Source organism: Macrobrachium nipponense, chromosome 40, assembly GCF_015104395.2.
Source record: "Macrobrachium nipponense isolate FS-2020 chromosome 40, ASM1510439v2, whole genome shotgun sequence".
Lineage (NCBI taxonomy): Eukaryota > Metazoa > Arthropoda > Malacostraca > Decapoda > Palaemonidae > Macrobrachium > Macrobrachium nipponense.
Window position 1 is genome coordinate 51,219,589 of NC_061101.1, and position 13,465 is coordinate 51,233,053.

The 13,465-nt window shown below is 38.5% G+C and overlaps 1 protein-coding gene across 4 annotated transcripts in view; it reads right to left on the reverse strand.

The window, feature by feature from the left end:
• The window catches only part of LOC135212160 (uncharacterized), a 96,139-nt gene extending 83,062 nt beyond the window's left edge, over window positions 1-13,077 (reverse strand). The window contains exon 1 of one of the 4 annotated variants that reach the window (XM_064245583.1): window positions 12,902-13,075. The gene's annotated coding sequence lies outside the window, so the exon portion shown is untranslated. Of the gene's footprint in view, window positions 1-12,901 lie in introns of all 4 variants that reach the window. The other 3 variants (XM_064245584.1, XM_064245586.1, XM_064245585.1) reach the window with 3 other exon arrangements.
• Window positions 13,078-13,465: the final 388 nt, after the last annotated feature.

Below are 13,465 nucleotides of genomic sequence, written 5' to 3' on the forward strand. Positions count from 1 at the left end.
TTCATTGTAGCGTCCCTTCCTTAGGTCCCTAGCTGCAGCCCCTTCCATTCCTTCCACTGCACCTCCTTTCATATTCCCTTTCTTCCATTTGACTTTCCACCCTCTCCTAACAACTGTCTAATAGTGCAACTGCTTTGAGGTTTTCCTCCTGTTACACCTTATTACAAGCATTTTTACCGTCAATTTCCCTTTCAGCGATGAGTGACCTCATAGGTCCCAGTGCTTGGCCTTTGGCCTAAATTCTACATTTCGATTCCAATTTTAATTCCAATTCCAAAACGAGAGTCTACGACAAACAAACTCGTTGCAGCACAGTAAACTGAAAGGCAATTTACCCTGGAATATCGTGACACAATTCCTGGAATCCAGAGCAGAGCGTATTGACTCGGGATAAAGCAATATCATCGAATCACCAGGTAACATCTCTCTGAATGTCACTGTTTTAGCGAGACTGACTGATTGCCACAGTACAAAAGAACGTCTTTTTTATTCTGCAGTGTCTGCCTAAAGACCAGAAAACTTGACTCGTGAAGCCAGCCAAATGGCACCATTTCTACGCAGAGGTTCTCCATACACAAACCTGACAGTAGTAGTTATGACTCGGACGATCGACAGATGGTCTTATTCGTCACCTTTTCATAATTTGTATTTCAACAGATATCTTTCTTTCACATTTACAACTGATCCCTGATCACCTTTATCTGCCGAGAGAGAGTAACCAGATTCGCTGAACAGCAGCACCAATATGCAGTAGATGTGCCTCCCTGTCGGAGTTCTCAGTTCCAGAGGTCCTTTATTCTTCAGTTCCAGAGGTCCTTTATTCCTCAGTTCCAGAGGTCCCTTATTCCTCAGTTCCAGAGGTCCTTTATTCCTCAGTTCCAGAGGCCCTTTATTCCTCAGTTCCAGAGTCCCTTATTCCTCAGTTCCAGAGGTCCCTTATTCCTCAGTTCCAGAGGTCCTTTATTCCTCATTTCCAGAGGTCCTTATTCTCAGTTCCAGAGGTCCCTTATTCCTCAGTTTCCAGAGGTCCTTTATCTCAGTTCCAGAGGTCCCTTATTCCTCAGTTCCAGAGGTCCTTTATTCCTCAGTTCCAGAGGTCCCTTATTCCTCAGTTCCAGAGGTCCCTTATTCCTCAGTTCCAGAGGTCCTTTATTCCTCAGTTCCAGAGGTCCCTTATTCCTCAGTTCCAGAGGTCCCTTATTCCTCAGTTCCAGAGGTCCTTTATTCCTCAGTTCCAGAGGTCCTTTATTCCTCAGTTCCAGAGGTCCTTTATTCCTCAGTTCCAGAGGTCCTTTATTCCTCAGTGGAACAGCCTCCCTGAGGGAGTCGTGCAGTTGGAACTTTTTCAGAAGTTCAAGCGTAGGTGCAATACATTACTACCCTAATTCTATTCTTGCATTTTAATACATTTTTATATATTTGTTGGTTTGTTATTATTTTTATTTATGTGGGGTGGGTTTCTGTATTTCCTTTTACCTCGTACTACTTCTCCCTAATGAACACCTTATTGTTTGAAAGCTTGAATTTCAAGTCAGTGGGGCCCCTGTGGTGGGCTTGTTCCTTATGAATAGGTTACATCCTCTGAATAATAATAATAATAATAATAATAATAATAATTGTACCCATAATCATAGGAACACTAGCACGATCCCAAGATCCCTCCCTGAAAAGAAAATTTAGAAAAACTAATTCCGAAGTAGCTCCAGGACTCATGCAGAAGAGTGTGCTCCTAGAAACGGCGCACATAGTAAGAAAAGTGATGGACTCCTAAGGAGGCAGGATGCAACCTGGAACCCCACACTATAAATACCACCCAGTCGAATTGAAGAACTGTGATAGACCAAAAAAAATAATAATATTAATAGCTCAGTTTCCATTGCAACATGATAAAACGTATTCGATCCGATATTAATATGTTTCAGAAATTCGAAGAAAACGTTTCGCAAAAGGGAAGCCAACGGTTCGTTGGAAATCTTTCAGGATTACAGAAGAAGACTTAATAAATCCGCTTGCGCGTTCTTGCAAAATAACCTTTAATCTGCCGTCACTCAAAGGATTACTAGACTTTATGATTCCAGATCATTGCTTGCTTGCATCGGTGCGAAAGTTTCACGTTTATTTATTCCAGGATTTGTCCTAAATTCGCCGCTGTCACAATTGCGTGTGAAATTTGGCCCACGACACAGAACACTATATTATCTAAACCCGAGTCAAGTATACTTTCTCTGGTGTTCCTGTCCTGTGTCCCACGACGTTCTGTTGTAAAATCAGCTTCAGAAGAAAACAAGTAAAAAATGGGACGAAGTTTCTTCGGCGCAATCGAGTTTTCTACACAGCGTATAATGCTGTATGAGCTGCGGCCAACTTTAACCTTAATTAAAATAAAAACTACTTAGGCCAGAGGCTGCAATGTGGTATGTTTGATGATTGAAGGGTGGACGATCAACATACCACTTTGCGGCCCTCTAGCCTCAGTGGTTTTGAAGATCTGAGGGGAGACAGAAAAAGTGCAGAGGGACAGACAAATAGCCATCCCAGTAGTTTTCTTTAACAGAAAGCAAACAAAACAAAAAAAGCAACGTCAATGGGAATGAAAAAAATTTTAAATAGAAATTTGTCTGCTTCCAATTAATTCTATCAGTATATCCGTGACGGAAATTCCTGAGATGTATGCTATAGTAGATTCACATCACCGGTGCATCTGATGTCTAGGCCTGTCCCTTACGACGCTCCTGATTGGCTGTTGAGCGTCGTAAGGGACTGGCCTAGACATAAGATGCATAAGTGATGTGAATCTATTATAGTATTGCGCAAGCCCTGGTTTTTTTCTATTTTTTTTCAATGTCCTATGTTAGGTTGGGATAGGCATAGATAATCACTTATAATTTCTGGGTGTGAAACATAATGAGGTTATTTTCAAGAAATTTCTATGGTTAGTTTTGAAGATATGGCATCCCTTTGGGGGGGAGGGGGGGGGGCGGTCCCAGTACTCGATTACATCCCGGGGAAGAAGAAACCGGGACAAAAACTAGATCGTTACCCGTTTCCGCTGGTAGCCTAATTGACAGCTTCGTTAGAAGGCACTCTTATCGGCTCAAGGGTCAATTGTACGGAAAAAAAAGTACACTAGAAATCCAGGATTAGGATTCACACTGATCTTGATAAGGTGAAAAATGTTTGTGGAACGGTTAGGGCAAGAGCCATAACATGTGGAAGTAACATTATTTTTAAAATCATATAATATACATACATACATATATATACATATACATATATATATATATATATATATATATATATATATATATAAAGATATATGTCACGAAGGAAAATAAACGAAGGAGTATCTGCGAGACCTTTCGACGTTAATCGTCTTTACTATGCTTAGTAAAGGACATTTAACGTCGAAAGGTCTCGCAGATACTCCCTTGTTTATTTTTAGCCATTCGTTTGGCATAATATCTTTGCATTTATGGATTTATCACGTTCCATAACTTTCGTGGATTCAGTTTATATATCATATAATGATCATATATATATATATATATATATATATATATATATAGATATAATATAATTATATATATTATAATAAGATATATATATGAGAGATGTATATATGGATATGTATGTATGTATGGAAATTAATAGGTAAATTTTTCTGTCAAATCTTGCGATATAAACATTACTTTCTCTCTCTCTCTCTCTCTCTCTCTCTCTCTCTCTCTCTCTCTCTCTCTCTCTCTCTCTCATTTGCTGCCTGTAAAATCTATAGAAAAGCGGACGGAAACGGAAAGCTAAAAATTGCATTACCTTCAGGTAATGTATTTGAGCCTTTCAAAATTAGATAAAACAAATCGCCAATTTTTTATCTATCTCATTGAGCTTCACGGAAAACATATTGTATATATATATATATATATATATATATATATATATATATATATATAATATATATATAATATATATATATATATATATATATAGTATATATGTGTGGTGTGTATGTAATAATATATATATATATATATATATTATATATATATATATATATATATATTTATATATATTAACAATAATATATGAATTTTTTGTTACCTGAGAGCGCATGAACATTTCATATCCAAACATATCTTCTGATATCCAATTCACTCTACCTCTGAAATAACATACACCCAAAGGAGTGATTATAATTGGAAAGTGCTTCGCACCGGCAGGATTCGAACCGAGGCCTGATTCAGAAACAAAGATGGACAGCGACTTTGACCACTGAGCCATCTAGCCCAAACAGCGGTCTGAATCCCCCTGATAACGAAGCATTTGTCACTTATCATTTCCGTTGGGTGTAAGTTATTCCCAAGATATAGTGAACTAGACCTGGAACAATATTTGTGGCTTAATATTTGGGATGTATACTATTTGTTTATAATGTGTGTGTGTGTGTGTGTGTTTTGTATGTGTCTTTGTGTACAATAATCACTTCTTAGACAGACGTAAACCTCTTCACTGAACATTTGCACATTGGCAGTTTGTCTCTTCTACTATTTCAATATACATTATTGCTAATATAACTCTTTTGCTGCCCAAACCCGCCCCCACACCCTCTTCTCCCATTCCTTAGATATCACCACGTGGGAAAGAGAGAGAGAGAGAGAGAGAGAGAGAGAGATAGAGAGAGAGAGAGATATCCGTATCTGTGAAAATGACCGGATATCGAGCCAGGCCGTGAGGACGAAAATAGCCGAGCCATGCCTTTCGAAGTGGTTTTCCAAAGGTCACTGTCATATTTTTCTTTCCCTTCCACATTAGCTAAGTGAGAAGACATGGCGTGATCCGACCTCCAGCTTACTCAAACGAGTGCTGAAATCTACGGTCAAATAGTGCGTTGTCTCACCAACGAAATTTAAAACAAATACGCTATATTGTATGAGAAATAATTCTTCTGTGCTGTTTAACATGCACACTATTTATTTGTGACATTTTCATTCTAATAAATAAATCATGAGTATCCTATCCTATAATTCCTGTATCTTTAACTCAACTCAAAACGCCTTTTTCAGACCTTTTTAGGCTTTTCTATAGGGCTTTCCTACCCCCCAACAATAACAAGAACAGCAAGAACAACAACAATAACAAAGTAGTGTGTAGGCTTACTCCCCGAGTAAATGATAAAGTACAATAACTGGTTCAATTAAATATTGCTGAAGAATGGTGGTGTCCAGTGGTGAACATTAGGGAACATTATCATTCTAAAATAAAACTGCGTGGTCACAACATACGAGATTTTGGGGGTAGTGCCGTCAGTGCACCTCACGCAGTGCACTGTAGGCATTACTTAAGGTTCCTTTGCAGCGTCCCTTCCTTAGGCCTCTAGCCGCAGCCCATTTCATTCTTTTTATTGTACCTCCATTCATATTCTTACTTCCATCCTAGTTTCCACCCCCTTCTAATAGTGTTTCACATTACATCTTTTATACTCTTCCTCGCAATGTTCCTTTTAGTGCTGCATGACCACATAGATCCCAGCAATTGGCCTAAAGCCTCAATTTTTGTATATTCTATCAGATCACGCTCAGAATCGAAATCCTCTTCTGTAAATAGTAAATGGGAAAAACAGGATGTTAGTTGCCGATAGGATATCTGCCTGTCTGTCTATCTCCGGATGTACACACGCTCAAACAAGCGGTGGCAGAGTTTCATAATTTTTCATTCACCTGCCTGACGCAGGATTCATACCTTATTAATCTATTTTTCTTTTCGAAGGTGGAAGAAATCTATGTAATGACATTACATAGATTACATAGAACATTATGTTATGCTAGTGTGTAAAACTATTTTCCATTTAGCACAATTGACGTGAACGAAATGAAGTGAAAAAAAAAGTCATATCATAACCACTGATATACATTACTAATTAGATAGGAGACATCTATCACTAGTGTAGTATCTCCGGATGTACAATCTCGTTTCCACGCTGAGCAGAAAAAAAATCGGTTTCCAACGAAGTTGAAAAGTATTCAAATTTGGGGCCGTGTAATGAGTTTCATTTCTCCTCTTGCAAAATCTTACGAGAGAAGTCTTAAGGCATTGCGTAAATTCAGAGTTCCTATTGTCTCTACGTCCTGTTAAGTGCGTTTCGTCGAAAGGAATGTCTAGGGGAAGATTGGCATTGCATGAGAAATGATTAAAATCATTTTTTTATTTTTTATTTTTATTTTAGCGATGACAGAACAGTTTCGTCTGCAAACGTGTGCTTTAGTTTCTGTTAACAGTTGTGAATGGACCAAGAATAAGAAGCAACAACAACAACAACAAAATAAATAAATAAATAAATAAATAAATGATTCTTCTGCGCTTTCATTTCTATGCTTATTTTGTTAGCATCTGTTCATTTAGTTGTATGTGATTAACATCCTATCATTTATTTCATGTTACTTTTACCTCCTTTGCGGTACAATTTTTTTTTTTCACGCATAAAATCATTCTACAATGGAAATTAGCTACACAAGTTACGGCCTCTGTCTTTTTTCGTTGCTATGAGAATGGAGGTTCACTGTGGATGTAAATGATCGGGGCTTAACATAGTAGACCTAATCTACCATAGCCTGACCCCGTGAGGGGTTAGTCCCGTCAGTTCACCTCACGTGGTGCGCTGTAGGCATTACATAAGCGTGTCCTTGCAGCGTCCCTTCGGCCCCCATAGCTGCAACCTCTTTCGTTTCTTTTTTTCTTTCTCCCATCTGACTCCACACCCTCTCCAACAGTTGCTTCGTAGTACTTCTGCGAGGTCTTCCTCCTGTTACACCTTTCAAACCATCTGTCAATTTCCCCTTCATCGCTGAACGACTTCATAGGTCCCAGCGCTTGGCTTTAAGAATTCTGTACTCTATTCTATTCTGCCATAGGCTGAGATGTAATCTGACTTGCCATCACAATCTCATTGACATCTTTCCTCCCCATTCTCTCTTTTTTGTCATATCCAAAACGCTCCCAAATCAGTCTCATTCAAAACAAGCAACAGAATTTCTGTTGTCATTCACACGAGGTGATGACCTCTCGTCAGCTGGCTGCGTAATACGCAGCGACATTGATGGGCTTCCTTCAGCTGTGCATTATAACTTTTCCGACTAAAGAAGACCTCACAGGGAGCCGAAAAAGATATTATCGGCTTGTTGATGACGGGATCGCCGTGACTGACCGACCCACCGATGTGCATATATATACCACTGCTTTCAGGGAAAGCATCTGGTCGAGAGCGATTGATGTCATCTTATCCGGCCCGGGTGAAGGCATCGGTACTTTTACCCCGAGTATTTGTCTGTCTGTTTACTCATCTCTCTCTCTCTCTCTCTCTCTCTCTCTCTCTCTCTCTCTCTCTCCCTACGCACATGAACATGCGCATAATGCACATGTAAACACATTAATGTGTATGTTTTCATTTTAAGCTGGTAATGACAGAACACGAAAGGTACTGCCGTGTCCAAACTAATTCAATTGTGGATGAACTCCGCGTCCCTGTAGAAGGGTACCTATATTGCCGCCAGTCCACCTCACGCTGTGCACTGTAGGCACTGCTTAAGGTTCTTTGCAGCGTCCATTCCTGAGGCCTCTAGCTGCAACCCCTTTCGTTCCTTTTACTGTACCGCCGCTCATATTCTCTTTCAACACTCTTCTAGTAATCGCTTCATAGTCCAACTGCTTTGAGATTTTCCTCCTGTTTCACCTTTCAGAGCTTTTTATCTTCCATTTCTGTTTCGGCGCTGAATGGCCTCATAGGTCCTAGTGCTTCTTGACCTTTGGCCTAAATTCGATAGATTCCAAAAACCATAGCCAGACCTAAAACGCGCTGTAGTTCTGCTGCTGTCGACACAAATAGTTTTAGTTTGCAAAGCATTCGGTATACGATGCTACCCAAATTCGAGGGTCTACTCCGTTTTTATTTTGAAGGAGTGTATTATGTCGTAGAGTAATGAACAAAAACGTTTCTAAACCAATCGTGAATTAAATACCAAATAACAAGAAAAAAAATCTTGTCAGAATACCAAGAAATGATTGAAATTCTGTGTAAGTAAGGATTAAAAATCCTACTTGACAGAAGGACTTTTCATTCACGAAATAAGCAATTAAAATGTGAGCAACCAAAATACTTATTACCATCATTATACTCTCTCTCTCTCTCTCTCTCTCTCTCTCTCTCTCTATAAATATATATATATATTTGCATTTGATATAAAAAAAATACTTGTACTAAGGTTTTGTAAATATAGAAAATGTCAGGTGTATGCGACAGATTAATAATATATATATATATATATCATATATATATATATATATATATATATATATTGTATATAATATATATATATATATATATATATAATATCTATATATAATAATAATATATAATATATATATATTAACTGTAAATAGATTCTTCTGTTAAAACAGGATATCTCTCAAGTATAAAAGGTCCATTAAAACACTCTGGTTTAAAGGTAATGAACTATATTCGGTGGACGACTTCCACCCTTATCAAGTAATAATGACAAAAGAAGTTACATTTGCGAAATATAGAATGGGAGATGTGCCCTTAGGTGATGCCTGGGGTCGGCTTAGCGGTAGCCCCAAGCATCACCTAAGGGCATAAATATCGGCCCACTGATATATGTTTCGTAAATGAAACCTTCTTGTTTTTGTAAGTTCATTACTTGGTAAGGGGTGGGAGGGGAGTCAGTCCACCGAAATTTAGTCCTTTTCTTTAAACCAGAAAAAAAAAGTGTTTTAACGGCCCCTTTATACTTGATAGATATATATATATATATATATATATATATATATATATATATATATATATATATATATATATATATATATTATATATATATATATATATATATATATATATATATATATATATATATATATATATATTTGACGCCACGTAGAAGACAAACGATTAGGCGTCTCCAGATTTCGTAGAAATGGTGTGAACTATTTTTTCCACTGACATTTTAGCAAAGCTCTCATTCCTTCCTTTACCACCGACCGAGTGCATTAGTTTTACCATTTGACCGTATTTTTTATTTCAGCGACCTTTCCATTCACTTTTTATTTTTTTGTCTTTGTGCAAATATTTGAAATCTCGACTGACTTTTGTCAGTCAATCGATAGTCTTTTCGTCATCAATTTTTGTATGAATTTTGTATGTCCTGGTTGCACTTGTCAAATTACGAGCTCTCTCTCTCTCTCTCTCTCTCTCTCTCTCTCTCTCTCTCTCTCTCTCATTTACGAAATGTACCGGAGGCGAGATTACAGTCATTTGGTTGAAAAAAATAAAAACCTGTAACCCCTTTTTTACGACCTGTCTGTTTCCTGTAGGAATCGGTCTTGTCTGAAACTCTTTCAAAGAGCCTTCCCTCACTTACCCCAGTGTTTGGCAGAGTTCATTTATACGCTTCACACAAGTGTAAAGAGTGTGAAATTGTTGAGTATATTCGTATCGTCTATTTTCTGTTTAATTGTGCTGTAAGAAAATCAATTTTTATTTGTGTATATTTGCTGATCATAAAAAGTAAAGATCTGGTAGTTTGTTATTTCACTAACTTTTCTGTAATTCCTCTTCAGGAAATGCAGCGAAATAAAACACAAGGATTATATTTTGCAGCATATAATGTCCGAGTTTATGGAGTTACTGAGAATCATCCAATGAAATGACGATATATATCCCAAACCTCGCAATCTAAAAGTTAATGAAAGTTACTCAATTTACGAGGACGCTGTATTCTGTAAATCCGAGACTTTTGTGAGATATTTGAATAAGTGAATACCTCACCCCAAATCCTCCCCCCCCCCCCCCCCCCCCCCCCCCCCCAAACACCTTTCCCCACAACACGCACACCACGGTTGAAAAAAGCAATGTATCTGATTTCTAGAGCAAATGCAACAGTAGTGTAGAATTCATACCTGAACCCAGTTTTCAATTGTGGCGTTTTGACTCAGTGCCTGCAACCACAATACGATATCTGCCTTTGTCTGCGTAACTTCACACACGATACCTGGCTCTGTCTACTTCTTACTTCCATAAACGATACCTGTATCTATCTACTCCAATAAACGATCCCTGGCTCTGTCTACTTCTTACTTCCATAAACGATACCTGTATCTATCTACTCCAATAAACGATACCTGGCTCTGTCTACTTCTTACTTCCATAAACAATACCCTGGTTCTTTCTACTTCTTCCTTCCATAAACGATACCTGGTTCTGTGTCTAGTTCTTACTTCCATAAACAATATCTGGCTATGTCTACTCCTAACTGCCATAAACGATACCTGCCTCTTACTTCTAATTCCCTAAACGATACCTGCTCTGTCTACTTCTGAATTCCAAAAACGATACCTGCCTCTGTCTACTTCTAACTTCCATAAACGATACCTGGCTCTGTCTACTTTTTACTTCCATAAACAGTACCTGGCTCTGTAAACTTCTTGATTCCACAAACAATACTGGCTCTGTCTACTTCTTACCTCCATAAACAATACCTGGTTCTGTCTAGTTTAATATATATAATATATTATATATATATATATATATATATATATATATATATATATATATATATATATAGGGCAATAATAAATTTGTGCACCATACGTGTATTTGTGGAATCTTATACTTTAATAAAATCTACAGACTACTAAAGGCGCGAATGTTTCATAGTGCTTGGCCCTTATTACATAATGATTCTGCTTAAAGAGTTCTCTGTCTCAGAAACATCTAGAAACATCTTTAATTGCAGCCTCTGATCCTCCAGTGTTACGAATATGTTCTGCTTCGACTTAAAGGACGTCTCTTGTTTCAGAGTGAATGTTACGGTAACGAGAAACTAAGTAAGATCAATATGAATATTACTACTTTGACAGTATTTTGGGTGATTTTCTTATTAATAGTTTGCTTTTTTGTTTATAAAGTTCTTAAGTTTGTGTTATTTTTTTCCGTTTGAAGGCTCGGTTCTCATTTTGAAAAAGAGAGAGAGAGAAAAAAAATTAATTCGTTACATACTACAAAGAAAATTCGACATTTCTAGAAAAGAAACGTATCTTGAGATATTACATACTATGATAATTAACACTTTTGCTTTACCCAATGTCCTTTGTGAAGCAATTAAAATGTCCCCTTTTTAATTGGAAATCAATGAAAAAGTGGCGGAGACCACAGCAACATCTTCATTCTAGGAAAGGAGGAAGGTGGAAAAGTCTCAGAGAAAACGCCGTGCATCAGTCCTTCCATTCAACAGAAGAGACTGACGAAGAAGAGAGACGAGAGGTTAAGAGACGAGAGGTTAAGAGACGGCTTTGTGGTTATTACAATCACATACGAGTACAGAGAGATGTCTTTAGGGCGAAGGTCATTCCTTACCGTGACCCATTTATTCCTAACGTCACACGCAAGGTGGAAGACGAGAGGAGGAGGAGAAGAAGAAGAGGAGGAGGAGGAGGCCCGAAGATTTTCTCACGGAACAGTTAAACCAACCGATAACGTATTCCATCTATTTCTCTCAACTCCTAAAGGAAAGACAATGTCAAAAAAGACTAAGGAACATATCCTGTTGTTTATCTGACAGTTAAAAGTACGATCCATCATCGTTTAACCCCCTGAAGCCCCCTATTCTTTCCCTGTGTCTCTCGTCCTCACTCTCTTTCTCTGTCTCTCTCTTTTACCTTACAGTTACCGCCAACATCCCTCCTCTCCCCTCCCTCCCCCTTCCAGCCAGCACCCGAGCAATCGCATTATCACCCCGCCCCTTTTCGCCCACGGGGTCGGTTAATTCCAAGAAACAGAGAGGTGTTTAGTAGGTGGCCGACCCAGGGCGAGAGAGGAGAGGAGAGAGGGAGAGAAGAGAGCATAGCTGGTGGGCAGAGTCGTAGGGAGCCTTGGTGGGGGGCTGGTTGTGAAGGGGGAAGGGTTGGTGTGGTAGGGAAATATAAGGGGGGGGGGGGGGGTGTCATATCACGATGTGCTTCACCCAGTCCATCAACTTAATTAGAGGCCAGGTGGAATAAGCACTAACGGAAACATTTCATTCACCGAGAATTATTATCGTCTCTCTCTTTTTCTCTCTGTCTGTGTCTCTCTCTCTCTCTCCTGTCTCTCTTTGTCTCCCCTTCTTCGTTGTATTTTCATATTCAGAGCCATATTGCTTTTAACTGACAATTTTTTTTCTTTTACTCCCACTCGATTCGGTTGATATCCTTCTCAGAGAAAAGACACGCCATTTCAATTACTAGACCTATATGTATGTTACAAAAGTTATTTTTATACAGAATGGAGTGGTGGAATCTCACTCCTTTAGATATATTCAAATTCATGTACAGCAAATACCTTAGCTGCATGGCTTGGTTTATGAATATGATAAATGACCTATATTCGTTCTAATTACTAGAAATAGATGCATTCTCTTATTTTGAACCACTCGCCGCTATTTCTATTTATTGTATCAGAAATAGTTTGTTATCAATCTAACATTATTATATTCATACAAGGAATGTTAAAACTTTCAATATCAGCCTTTCACATAAATTCAAGCTGTTGATCAGTAAGCAGCAATACTTTTTTAAAATCTTAAGTGTCTATACACTCATTAGTAGAAAACTTATATTACTCTATTAAATATTTTCCTAAGTGCTACAGTTTTCAGTTAGTGAATAGGTTTTAATCATGGAAGTCACGTAAACAAACAGAAACCCGTCCTTTTCCATGGCGTAATTTGACATAAATTCAGGTAAAGCGGTAAATCAAATGCGTTTGGTCTATTTACCCCGTTCGTATTTGCTTTGTAGGCGAACCTGGTCGTAAAACTATTATGTGGCAATCATTTACAGAAGGAAAAGGAGCACTTACTTTGTCGTTACAATGTTGAGTTAGGGAAATCTACAGCTGAGATCTGCGGGGAAGGTCGCTAAGCACGTACAACACTACACCACTGTTTTAAGGCACCTCGCTGTCTGCTAGATTACAAGCGAATGTCGAGCGACAAGGAAATACGCTTGTGAGCGTTTCTGCGCAAGTCCCCCCTCAGTTGCCTGATGTACAACTTCATTTTCTATGGCTGGCGTTTTCTGTGCGGCGTCGTCCGTCCTTCGTTTCGTCGATGCCGGGTTTGAGACAGATAAGCTCTTCACGATATCGATGAGCGGGTTCAAGTTACTTTCCCGGAACCAGAAAATTGAGAGAAATATGCCCGTTTTGATTGAAGATAGCATCTCTCTCTCTCTCTCCTCTCTCTCTCTCTCTCTCTCTCTCTCTTGCTCGTTCGCGCGCCCGCAAAACTCGGAGTTCAGAAAATAACCCCGTAAATAATGTAGAATACTACAGATAGATGTTTAATCACTGCGTATATACGTTTGTTTCCTGCGAGTCAGGATTCTTACAGGATGCAGTCACTGAATATTGGCGTTGGTTCCG